Source organism: Tursiops truncatus, chromosome 13 (assembly GCF_011762595.2).
Source record: "Tursiops truncatus isolate mTurTru1 chromosome 13, mTurTru1.mat.Y, whole genome shotgun sequence".
NCBI lineage: Eukaryota > Metazoa > Chordata > Mammalia > Artiodactyla > Delphinidae > Tursiops > Tursiops truncatus.
The window spans coordinates 24292131-24305619 of record NC_047046.1 but is presented as its reverse complement, the minus strand read 5'-3'; the positions used below and the strand labels follow the sequence as shown (position 1 = coordinate 24305619).

The following is a 13489-nucleotide window of genomic DNA, read 5'->3' as shown; positions in this document are numbered from 1 at the left end:
TTGTTCGGTTTTTGTTTTTTTTACTAAGGCTTGCACTAACACTCTCCTCAAAGTCCTTCCAGCTTTTGTCCGCTGCCCAGTTTGAAAGCCACTCTCATATTTTAGGTATTTGTTACAGCAGTGCTCCCCTTCCAAGTAACCTATTGCTGTATAAAATTTTACCACAAACTTATCAGTTTAAAACAACAAACATTTATTATCTTATGGTTTCCAAGAGTCAGGAATTTGGAATTAGCTTAGTTGAGTGGTTCTGGCTCAGCTTCTTTCATAAGGTCACAGTTAAGATGTTAAAATGGAGCTCCAGTCATCTGAAGGCTTGACTGGGGCTGAGGATCAGTGCTGTGGTCTAAGTGTTTTGTCCCCCCAGATTCATGTTGAAATCCTATCTCCCAGAAGTGATAGTGTTGAGTAGGTGGGGGCTTTGAAAGGTGATTAGGTTGTGAGGGGGCAGCCCTCAGGAGAGGGATTAATGCTCTTATAAAAGAGTTCCTACAGAGTTCCCTAGCTCCTTCCACCATGTAAGGATACAACAAGAAGTCTGTGACCTGGGGGAAGGCCCTAACTTGACCATGCTGGCACCCTGATCTTGGACTTCCAACCTCCAGAGCAATAAATTTCTGTTGTTTACAAGCTACCAAGTCTGTGGTGTTTTGTTATAATAGCTTGAACAGAATAAAACAATCAACTTCTAAATTTACATGGCTGTTGGCAGGAGGCCTCAGTTCCTTGTCGCGTGCTTCTCGTGTCATGTCAGCTGGCTGTGGCAGAGTGACTAATCCAAGAGAGAGCATGGGAGAAGCTGTAATCTCGCCTTAGAGGTGAAATACCACCACTTCTGTTGTTTACTGTCGGTGACACAGACCAAACTTGATATAATATGGAAGTTGACCATATATGGGCAGGAATGCCAGAGGGTGGGGAATCCTTGCAGGCCATCTTGAGGCTACCACAGGGAGAATGGAACATAGAAATATATATGACACAGAATCTACAAGGAATGCAGATAAAAATGAGTTAATGGTCATGCTGTTACTTTCCCACTCTCCAGTTTGCCATTGTGGCTGACACTGGTCAATCTGAGATGAGATTTTTTTTTAGAAGTACGTACATTATTTTTAAAACTTGGAATACATAATATATTCACATTGTTCAAACATCAAAAACTATAACTACCATTCTCAGGTTCTTTTTTAGCCTTCTATATAATTTCTAGTGTTTTTCTCTCTCTTTTTAATATAACTGATTTATATTACAAGTTTTCTGCACCTTCATTCTGTCCCATCTCCGTACCCTTCAGTGTTCCTGCTGGGGTGGCTGACTAAGTCAGTGATAACCAATTTTATCAAATGTTTGCTCGGCCGCACCCTTAGTGTTCTCTGGAGTATGCTTTCTCATTTTTTGCAACATAGATAGACTGAGAATTATCCAAATCTTTAAGTTCTGTTTCCTTTTTGCTTAACAATTCTTTGTTCAATTATTTCTCTTTCCATGGCTTCCCTGGTGGTCCAGTGGTTAAGACACCGCAGGGTGTGCGGGTTTCATCCCTGGTCACGGAACTAAGATCCCGCATGCAACATGGTGTGGCCAAAAGAAAAGAAATTATTTCTCTTTTCTCTCATTTTACCTTAAGTAGTCAGGAGGAGCCAAGCCACTTCTTCAATACTCTGCTTGGAAATCTCCTCAGCTAAATATCCAATTTCATCACTTGCAAGTTTTATCTTCCACAAAATACTGGAACACAAACACAATTCAGCCAGGTTTTTTGGCACTTGATAACAAGGATTATCTTTTCTCCATTGTCCACTAACATGTTCCTCATTTTCCCCTGAGACCTCATCAGAATGACCTTTACTGTCATATTTCTACCAACATTCTGTATATGGCTATTTATGTATTTTCTAAGAAGATGGAAGCCTCCTCTATAGCTGCTCTATTTTTTTTTTCTGAGCCCTCACTAAAGGGGCTTCATGTCCCTTCATGTCAATATTTGTTTCATCTAGCATGCATTTTAAAACTCTTCCAGCCTCTACTCATAACCTAGTTCCAAAGCTACGTACACATTTTTAGGTCTTTGTTAGAGCAGCACCCACTTCTTGGTACCAATTTCTGTCTTAACTTGGGCTGCTTATAACAGATTACCATAGAATGAGTGATTTAAACAACAGACATTTATTTCTCATAGTTCTGGTGGTTAGGAATTCCAAGATCAAGGTGCCAGCAGATTTGGTTCTTGGTGAGGGCACTCTTCCTTGCTTACAGATGGCTGCCTGCCTCACATGGCTGGATCCTCTCACAGGCAGAGGGAGCGAGAGAGAGCACTTGCTCTAGTCACTTTCTCTTCTTATAAGAACACTAATCCCATCATAGGGATTCTACCCTCATCTAAGCCTAATTATTTACTGAAGGCCCCATCTCCGAACACCACCACATTAGGGGTTAGGGTTCAACATAGGAATTTTTGGAGAGATACATTCTATAGCCATCACACAGTCCCTCTGCTGAAGATTCCCTTACTCTCTCGACATTCACCTACCCATCCTCTTCTAAGACCCTGCGTACATGTCTTACCTAAGTGGACTCTTCTTTGATTTGTCCAGAAAAAGGGTAGTTGCTTTATCAGTTGAGTTTCAAAGATCCTAGCTAATTCTCTGTAATAGTAATTAGCATATGAGTTTATAATTTATTTCTAATATCTTTGAGGGTAATCTTCTTCACAGAAGGAAACCTGTCTTATTTGTCTTTGTATTTACACCCTCCCAGACCAACCTAATACATTGTTTAGCCCTTATAAGGAGTAGCCCTTAATAAATGGTTGAGTAAATGAATTGATGCATGGGCAGATGAATAGATGGATGAAAGTTTGAGCCCAAGACATATATTTGTAAAATGAGGGTATTAGATTAAACAATTATTAATTTTCCCCTAATACTTTGTGGTTAAAATATTTAAAGATAGGGGCTTCATGTGATAATGAGATCTAGAACTCAAAAGCAAAAGGAAATGAGATAAGAAAGCAAATAAATAGGAGGCATCTTTAAAATTTGGCAAAATAGCAGAATAAGAGGAGAGAAAACATATGCAATGTTTGTGAATTATTCATTTCTTTCTTTTGCTCTTAAAGTTTTCCTTTTTATAACAGTTCAACTCTCACCTATAATTTTCTTCAATCTTCTTTGACTGATAGAACTTTGGAGAATAATATACATTTTTAATCTTTAAAATTTAAATCGTATTCAATATTTTAGTTATACTATACATATGGTATTTCCATACCTGTCTATTGGAAGAGTTTATACTGATACCTCCTGTTTAATTCCAGCACTCCTAGATTCAGTCTAGACTACTTTTCCATATTATATCTCCCTTCTGTTTTAGTGAGAACACTAGCTCCTATTAACTACAATATATTTTCTTATTTGCTCAGTTCTAGAAAGCACATTACATAGATTCAGAATTGTTAACTCATACTACTTATAATAAAAAACCTACTAACTAGTACGGCCATCAGTAGTACTCAACCTCATCCATAGGCTGGGACCGCGAGAGGGTGAGGGCAGCTTTGCCCCTGCGGAGGGAGCCTGAGAACCGGGTGGGAATCTATGTTTGTTGTTTGTGTCCTAAATCAGCGTTCTGGGAACTTGGCCAGGTTTCTGCTGGAACCAGAATGGATAGTGACCACCGGGGACCACTCCAGTGCTGGAGGCACAGGTGAGAGTGACTGTCCAGAGTGAGGGCTCCTGAGTCACCAGAGGCTGAGAACTAGCCCCTGAAACCAAAAACAGACCCATTTTAGGAATGAGGAACAAAAGCAGAGGAATCACTCCAAAGACCAGTCTCTGAAATCTCCACGAACCTGGGTAGCGAGTGAGCAGTGGGAGGAGAGGGGTCCAGGCCGTGGTGCAGATGCTCCAAGGATCTGCTGGCTCCACAGCTGATGCTGAGCTCTCTGTTGGCTCTTTAGTTCCTGTGTGTGGTGCATTGTGCAAATCTGCTCCCTTTACTCTCCTCCCAACCGTGTCCTCAGCTCTCAAAGCAGCTCCCTTGCCAGGAGACAAGTTTGTCTGGTGAAGCAAGTGGGTCCAGAGCCCCTTAAATTTGAAGTGTTGAGTTTGTTTCGGGCTGTGCTCACCTCTGAGGGAATGCATAGTGCCTCGTGGGGGCTTCTTCAAGAGAATGTGAATGGTAATGGGAGATTAGTGAGAATGAGTGATCATCCATTCATTCAACTAACAAATATTGTTTTAATTCCTTTGATTTTTTCCTACAACTTGTAGCTTGCCTTTCACATTCTTACTGGTATCTTTTGATGAGTAGAAGCTTTTACATTATATGAAGTCCAATTTATCAATTTTTTTCTTGTATTCTTGGTATTTTTGTGCCTTTTCTATGCAAATATTATAGAAATATTATATTATTAATTTTTATTCTCTTATTGCTATTTTTTCTAGAAGCTTTGTTTTGGTTTCACTGATTCTATAACCATCTTTTTTTAAAATTTAATTAATTAATTAATTTATGGCTGTGTTGGGTCTTCGTTTCTGTGCGAGGGCTTTCTCTAGTTGTGGCAAGCGGGGGCCACTCTTCATCGCGGTGCGCGGGCCTCTCACTATCACTGCCTCTCTTGTTGCGGAGCACAGGCTCCAGACGCGCAGGCTCAGTAATTGTGGCTCACGGGCCCAGCTGCTCCGCGGCAAGTGGGATCTTCCCGGACTGGGGCACGAACCCGTGTCCCTGCATTGGCAGGCAGATTCTCAACCACTGCGCCACCAGGGAAGCCCAAATAGAGCTTTTTTTTTTTTGCAGTACGCGGGCCTCTCACCGCCGCCGCCCCTCCCATTGCGGAGCACAGGCTCCGGCTGCACAGCCCCAGCAGCCATGGCCCACGGGCCCAGCCGCTCCGAGGCATGTGAGATCCTCCCAGACTGGGGCATGAACCCGTGTCCGCTGCATTGGCAGGCGGACTCTCAACCACTGCACCACCAGGGAAGCCCTATAACCATCTTGAATTAATTTTGTGTGTGGTGTGAGGTAGGGAGTCAGAGCTCTCCCCCAATATAAATATTAAGTTGTCCTAGTACCATTTATCAAAAGCACTTTTTCCTCTATTGATTTTCATTGGTACCTTTGCTGAAAATCAAATGACTATAAATGTGTTTGGTTTTTTTTCCAGCTTTAGTGAGGTATAATTGACAAAATTGTATATATTTAAAACATACAAAAACAAAAAAATAAAGAAAATAAATTGTACAGTATTCATGATGACTTGCTGTATGTATACACTGTGAAATGATTACCGGAATTAAGTTCATTAACACATCCATCATCTCACATAGTGTCCTTTGTGTGTGTGTGTGTGTGTGTGTGTGTGTGGTGAAAATACTTATCTACTCTCTTAGAAAATTTAAAATATACAGTATAAAATGTTGGTTTATTTTTGAACTGTTTATTATATTCCACTGATTTATTTTTCTATCCTTACACCAGTACCACATGGTCTTAATTACTGTGGCTTTGTAGAAAGTTTCAAGATTACTAGGGCTATTCTAGGTGCATTACATTTCTAAGTAACTTTAAATCATTTAGTAATTTCTGCCAACCCACTGGAATTTTGATTGGGATTGGTTTGAATGTCTATACTAATTTGGAAATATTTAATATCTTAAAAGCATTGAGACAGTTTTTATTTCTTCCTTTCCAATTTTTTATACTCCCTCCCCCTATTTTTTGGAACCAAAATTAAATCTCTGATTTAATTCAGGATTTAACTTGAGGAATATTAGGTGAAATTAGTCCCTTACATAAAAATATTTCATAGATTTTCCTTGGTAACATGTTAATGGTTTTTCAAGATGGAAGTTTCTAGTAACATAAATTTTACTTTTTATGTAGCAATAAGTCATTAAACTGTGACAACAGAAGCTGGCACTTTCTGGGAGAGCATATATAAATACATTTCTGTTGAATAGTAGGTATATGTTAGGGCATATGTCTTAGACATGTACAAGCTCTGAAAATGAAAACTATTCTTTATGTTTCAGTAAAAACTTCATGAATTTTTTATGTTCAGGGAAACATAAAGGATCCTGAAAGTATGCTTATCATGTTGTTCCTTGACATAGAGCCTATTCCAGTTGGAATGAACATGAGTTGAGCACATTTCAGTGGTACCTCCAAGTACCATGAAAGCATAATTCCTATATTATTGAAAACTAATTATCATATAAATAGTGGCACATGCCAAATTTAAGTATCCCATTAAACCAGGTTCCCAAGAAACCAGGCTGGCAAAGCTGATTCAATAAGGATGTAAAGAAGTAGGATTTATGTAGTCAGCTATCTTATGTTGAAATAAGATAGGTAAAGTAGATTGCTAAATTAAGTACAAAGCTGGTTAAAAATTCTAAAATTATAATCCTTGGGCCTATCTTTTCTACTTACTTCTAATCTGTTTTCTACATGTTAACCTAAATTCACCCATTATAAAATATCTGGACCGGAATCAATTCTTAGACAAACAAAGTCACAAATTCTGATAAGGTCAGATGGGACTATTTAAAAAAATCTCTAGTGTGATGTTCCAGGATCATCCAATTATATTTTGTTGTATTTCCAAATTTTGGATTATATTTTCCTGAAAAATACTTATTTAAAAATTATTTTAAAACAACCAGACTCACAGGAAGTTGCAAAAATAGTACATACAGTCCTGTGTACCCTTCATCCAGCTTCCCACAATGGTGACCTCTTATATCTATAGAACAATATCAAAATTGATACAGTATTGTTAACTAGACTACAGACCTTATCCAGTTTTCACTCTATTTTACATGCATTCATTTGTGTGTGTGTGTGTGTGTGTGTGTGTGTGTGTGTATGCATGTGTATAGTTCTATGCAATTTTATCCCATGTCTACATTTGTGTAACCATCCCCACTGTCAAGATACTGTTCCGGCATAACAAGGGGATCACCTCATGCTACCCCTTTATATTTGCCCACCCCTCCCATCCTTGTCCCCTGGCAACCCTAATGTGCTCTCCATCTCTGTTTTGACAAAAAGTTTTGTCAAAAAATTTTTATCACCATGAAAGAAATTGCTGACACTGTTATTGCTGACAGTGACAGAAATACAGAAAGATTATTAAAGGAATGAAATAAACACTTGGAACTACTCATGGGCCCTGACTACTGTCATGTCTGATAAGGCCTTCTTAAGACTTGGTTGGTGTAAGATGTTTTGAGTGTGGCACAAAACGAATATTCTTCCCTAGGCCCAGAATTCACACACCTAGTCCTGGACTCTTTCTTCACCCTCGTGGGCAGAACTGCCCACTGAAATGGAACAATTGATGGGTATACCCTGAGGGCGGAACCAGCCGGTCAAGCAGATGTTCATGCCTGAGGCCACTCACTCCATGAAAACTCCTCAGCTGTGTTGGAGGCATCCTTCCAGGTGCCAGGGAGGATGCATCAGACCAGAATGGCAGCAGAGCCTTCCATGACCGGGTTCACTGTCGAGCAGCACAACCGCCCGCCTCTGCATATCTCTGAGACGAGAGGTTATGATTGTGTGGATTTTCCTGGGGTACCTCAGGGTGATTCCAGGTATGGAGATGCCGATTTGATAGAGCCTTTGGAAACTAAAGGATTTAAATATTCATTCATCTATACATTCAACTTTATAAAATTATTTTTACTTATCAAACACAAGATGAATTGAAAACATTCTACCCTCTTAGAATTTACAGTCTATTTGAAAAAAGAGACTTGAAAAAATATATATAGGTCAGAAAATATGTTAATGTAACACATGAATGAGCGGGGGCGGGGGGTGGTAAATCTGCCTGGAGAGGTCAAGGAAAGCTTTCCAGGGGACAGAATATCTGAAATTTGACCTTTGAGAAAGACCAGGATGGAGTTAGACATAGTGGGGATGCTGGGAGGGAAGTTGGTCAGACGGTGCTTTCTGGACGAGAGATCATCCTACATAAAAGATTAGAGACAAGAAAGAAGAGTATTGTCTGATACCTAAAAGTATCTTGACTTGACTGGGCCACAGGGTGGGGCTGAGAATTTGGGTCACCGAGACTGAAAGGGCTGAGAATGTGTCAGTTAGGAGTTTGGACTTGATGTTTTAGATGGTATGTGTGACTTCTGAAGGGGAAAGGGTCAGGAGCATACTTGTAGTTTAGGAAAACACTCTAGATGACATAGGATTGGAGGGGCCTGGAAAGAAGGAAAGGCAAAGGCAAGTGGAGCCCATAGTTCAGGGAGAAACGGGGGAGAGGCCTCTCATGGGACTTAATGAAAAGATATTTTCAAGAAGGAAGATGTCAGTACTTTGAACTAATGGGGAGGGGAAAGTTATTTGAAAAGTACTGTGCACCTATGAAGTTGTCAATTGGAAGATCCTTCCTGACATTAAGCAGAGCACCTCAGGAGGTGATGGAAAGGGAAGTCCTCCTGCAGAGCTGGAGGGGCTAATGGGAGAGCCCGGGTTAGGGCAGCAAACCACACCCCCAGCTCATCCGTGGAAGATCCTCCGAGGAGAGAGGCAAGCAACTGATCTGTGCAAATTATGTTTAAAATAAAGGGAATGGGGGGCTTCCCTGGTGGCGCAGTGGTTGAGAGTCCGCCTGCCGATACAGGGGACACGGGTTCGTGCCCCGGTCCAGGAAGATCCCACATGCCGCGGAGCGGCTGGGCCCGTGAGCCATGGTCACTGAGCCTGCGCGTCCGGAGCCTGTGCTCCGCAGCGGGAGAGGCCACAGCAGTGAGAGGCCCGCATACCTCAAAAAAAAAAAAAAAAAAAAAAAAGGGAAGCGGGGCCAGGTGGGGAAGCAGCACAGAAGAGACCTTGTTTATGTGTGGAAAGCAGCATCCTGGGGCGGAGGGCTAGAGTCTTCTTTGTGAGGCCAGAGTTGGCAAAAGAGCTTTTGAGTTTGGCTCTTTCCTCTCTCCCGTGCTGCCCTGGCTGTATTGCTGCCTGTGCTATCACCACTGAGAGACTGAAAAACAAAACTAAACAAACCTAGCTCACGCCAAACTGAATTTTGCAGTCTAACATTAGGGCAGCAAGGATCAACAGCACAGCAGGCCACTGCGGGAGTGTTTCTTCACTCCTCTACTCCCTCTAGGCCCTAAATTTACAGGACAAAAAAGATAAAATCAATCTTAGGAGGAGATAAAGTGGTGGGGCTGTAATCACCTAGCAGGGGGAAAGCAACAGAAGAGCAGGGACTCAACCGCATTTATAAAGCCTGGGCAGATCACACCTCTCCATTTAAATTCAGTGGGAGTAACACAGGTTAAGCCTCAGAGTTTAATGCCCTCTCCTTGGTGCTTTCTAGCCTGAATAGCTGATACACCAGTGGGATGGTAACAAAGTGAACAGGTACCCAAGGAGAAGCGCACTGTAAGAAGGCATCAACTCAACGTTATAGCCACAGGAATTAGAATCAACGAGACAGAACATGAATATTTACATAAGTGTAATGTTATCAAAGATATAAAGAAGAATAATGGTATTGGGTTGGCCAAAAAGTGCCTTTGTCTTTTAAGTAAAAATAAAAGACACATTTTTCATTTTCACCAAGAACTTTATTGAACAACGTATTCACTGTTTTGTTCCACTACCTTCTGCCATTTTTCAGGCAACTTCATAATCCCATCTTCCCAAAACTTTTTATCTTTTTGAGCAAAGAACTGTTCCAGGTGCCTTTTACAGTCTTCCAGGGAATTGAAATTTTTTCCATTAAGAGAATTTAGTAAAGACCGAAATAAATGGAAGTCTGACGGTGCAATATCTGGTGAATACAGCGGATGAATCAGAACTTCCCAGCCAAGCTGTAACACTTTTTGCCTGGTCATCAAAGAAACATGCGGTCTGGCATTATCCTGCTGGAAGATTATGCATTTCCTGTTGACTAATTCTGGACTCTTTTCGTCAAGTGCCACTTTCAGCTGGTCTAATTGGGAGCAGTATGTGTTGGAATTAATCATTTGGTTTTCCAGAAGGAGCTCATAATAGAGGACTCCCTTCCAATCCCACCATATACACATCACATTCTTTGGATGAAGACCAGCCTTTGGTGTGGTTGATGGTGGTTCATTTCACTTGCCCCACGATCTCTTCTGTTCCATATTATTGTACAGTATCCACTTTTCATTGCCCGTCACAATTTGTTTTAAAAACGGAACGTTTTCATTACATTTCAGTAGAGAATCACATGTGGAAATATGGTCAAGAAGGTTTTTTTCACTTAACTTATGTGGAACCCAAACATCAAAGTGATTCATGTAACCAAGCTGGTGCAAATGATTTTCAGTGCTTGATTTGGATATTTTGAGTATGTCAGCTATCTCCCACGTGGTATAACGTTGATTGTTCTCAATTAATGTCTCAGTTTGATCACTATCAACTTCAACTGGTCTACCTGAACGTGGAGCATCGTCCAGCGAGAAATCCCCAGCACGAAACTTCGCAAACCACTTTGGACACATTTGATCAGTCACAGCGCCTTCTCCATACACCGCACAAATCTTTTTGTGCATTTCAGTTGCATTTTTACCTTTCTTGAAATAATAAAGCATAATATGCCAAAAGTGTTGCTTTTTCCCTTCCATCTTCAGTATTAAAATGGCTACACAAAAATTCACCGATTTTGATGTCTTTTTTTAAATGCACGCTGATATGACAGCTGTCACATACAATCTAACAAAATTGTTTCAAGTGAAGTTAAAGACAACGAAGTGCTACTAGAGCCATTGTACGGAAAAAAACCAAACGAACATTTTGGCCAACCCAGGAATAAACTATTAAGAGAATTTTTTGCACCAAACGAGTTACAGTCGTCCTCAGTGCCCTGCATAGCTTGCTCCCTCACCTCCTCAAATATTTGCACAAATATCATCTTCATGTGGCCAACAGACTAGATAATTTAAAATTGTATCCCCATGCCAATCCTTATTCCTACTCTCTGCTTTATTTTTATCCACAGCACTTATCACCTAACACACCACACAATTTATCTTTCTAGTCTGTTTCTCCCACTTACAGTGAGTTCTCTGTGAGGTCGTTTGTCTGGATCCTCAGCACCTAGAATGAGGCCTAACTCTCAGTGGGTATTGAATCAATCAATACTTGTTGAACTAGATCAATAAATGAAGAAGTACAAGAGATATGGGAATTACGGATAAGGAATTAACCTATAGATTTATTATCTAAAGAAGCAAGGACAAACAGTAAAAAGGAAGGAAGGAGGAGAGAGAGGAAAGGAAGAAGGAAAGGAGGGAAGAAAGGAAGAATAAAATAACATATTCGTATCAACTTGGACTTAAAATAATAAATGATATTGATGGAGTGAGGATGCTGGGGAGTGGGCACTGGGAGTGGGACCAAAAAGGATTGAGAGCTTGCTACAGCGCTTACTGTTCAGTTGCAGGTGAGCTGTCTGTAAGGGGCTACATACACCTGAAGGCTTGGTTGGAGCAGCCTTGGTTTCTCACCACGTGGGCCTCTCTGTGGGGTTGTATTAGGCTCCCCCAGGGTCAGCGATCCAAGAGAAAGCAAGAGAGGGCAACCAAGACAGACCCCTGTCTTTCTGTAACCTAGTATCAGAGCTGACGTCCATCATTTCTGTGTTCTACTTGCTAGAATCCAGTTGTTATACATAGTGGTTAAAGACGGCCTCTGTATATTGGTCCCTGTGTTGTTTACTTCTTCACGGAAGCCTGTAGCCATGAGCTTAAGCCTGCCTGCACCAAAATAAAATTTTCACCTGCCCATTTCCTTTAAATATAGACCCAATAAGCATATGTATAGCCATTTAGAGCCTGCCTGCTTTGCATACCCCATGAAATTGCACTTAATATTTGCTTTTCATAACTGAGAGAAGTCCTTGGGCTATAAAGGATCACAAACTGCTCTGCCCTTTGTAGCTGTCTGACCAGGAGATTCCTGGCTGTGCTGCTGAATGATTCATCCTAGATTTGTAAGTCCCTCTCTGATTCCTTTCCTACCTGGGAGTTCTTTGCCCTCTTCTAGTTTTGGCCCTGCACCACCGTTTCTGGACGGTTTACTGTTTCTGAAAGGTCCACCTCTCTGTGTCGCCCAAACAGAGCTCTCTATGTGTTACTGCCATCTTGTAACCATACTTTTTGTCTTTTTCCTTGATCAGCCTGAAATCCTCAAACTCACTGCCCAGTACTTGGTACGCCCCCACTTGAGGGAGGGGATCACACAGGGCAGGAATGCCAGGAAGTGGGGATCACTGCAGCCATCTCAGTGGATGCCCCCCACAGTCTGCCCTCTGGCCGCCAAAGATTCACGTCCCTCTCACACACCAGACGCATTTCCCGTGTTCAGCTTTGCACACAGCAGAGGGTGAGGCTGAGCCCGGGGGTTTATGTCTCCCTTCCCCACCTGCATCTGTCACTGTGGAAATGGTTGCTGAACCACAGAACACAGTAATACTCAGCCTTATCCTTGGACTGGGCCTCCGAGATGGTGAGGGCGGCCTTGTCTCCAAGCAGGGAGCTGGAGAATTGGGCAGGGACCCCCGGAACCCGGGTGCTGCTACCACCTATTAGACCCTAGGGGGCCTGACACGGCTTCTGTTAGACCCAGCTGGCATAGTTACTGGTGGTGATGGCCCCAGAACTGGAACCACAAATGAATGTGACTGTCCCTCCAGGAGTTGTGGACAGTGAAGTTTCCCGAGTCACCACCTGGGAAGTGGCCCCTGAAAAGAGGTGAGAGACCAAAAGTCAGGAGAGGGGACAGGGGCATGGAGGTGAACCCCCACCCCTGTAAGGTCCGTTGGCCCGGGTGAAAGGAGGCCCCGGGGGTAAGAGAAAACATCGACCAGTATGAGGTAGGAGAGGCATTGGGACATAACGACCTCACCTGTTCTGGGAATCAACAAGAGACTCTAACTTCCTGCCCAGAAAACAATGGGGCTGACTGGAAGGGAAAATGGGCTTACGCCCCACAACAGACCAACCAACACCTGGCCCTGCTGTATCCTCACCAAATAAGGAATTACCCTGTATAGCAAACCACCCCCTCCCCTTGCAAGCCGCCTTCTGCTTTTACCCCAATAAAAATCCCCCTCATCCAGTACTGGGAGCGACTTCTCTGGCCCCTTTCTCTCGGACCAGTGAACCTCGCCCGGGAGCGCTCCCTAATAAAGCTCACTTGAAGCTTTCCTTTGTTTCGCGGTGCCGTTTGTTAAGATCCGACCTTACAACCCCCTCCTCCAAGCCCAATGTCCCCCTGACCTGTGCAGTGAGCCAGAAGTGTGAACAGGAGAGGAGCCCAGGCCATGGTGTAAATGCCCCGGGCTGTGCTTCTCCAGAGCCCTCAGCAGAGTCAGCCTCCACAGCTCTTGTTATAACTCCCACCAGCCTGTGGGGCGGGGCCTTCGCGCAGATGCACTTTCTTCCTGGGAACAGTCCGCAAGGCGGCCAGCTCACAGCTGCTGATCTGC

At 42.6% G+C, this 13489-nt stretch overlaps 1 long non-coding RNA gene across 1 annotated transcript in view; it reads right to left on the bottom strand.

Annotated features, from left to right (window-relative positions):
* Positions 1-13489, bottom strand: part of LOC141276164 (uncharacterized) — a 20305-nt gene extending 6816 nt beyond the window's left edge. The window contains exon 1 of the long non-coding RNA XR_012325267.1: positions 13281-13489. This is a non-coding gene — a long non-coding RNA (uncharacterized lncRNA). The remainder of the gene's footprint in view (positions 1-13280) is intronic.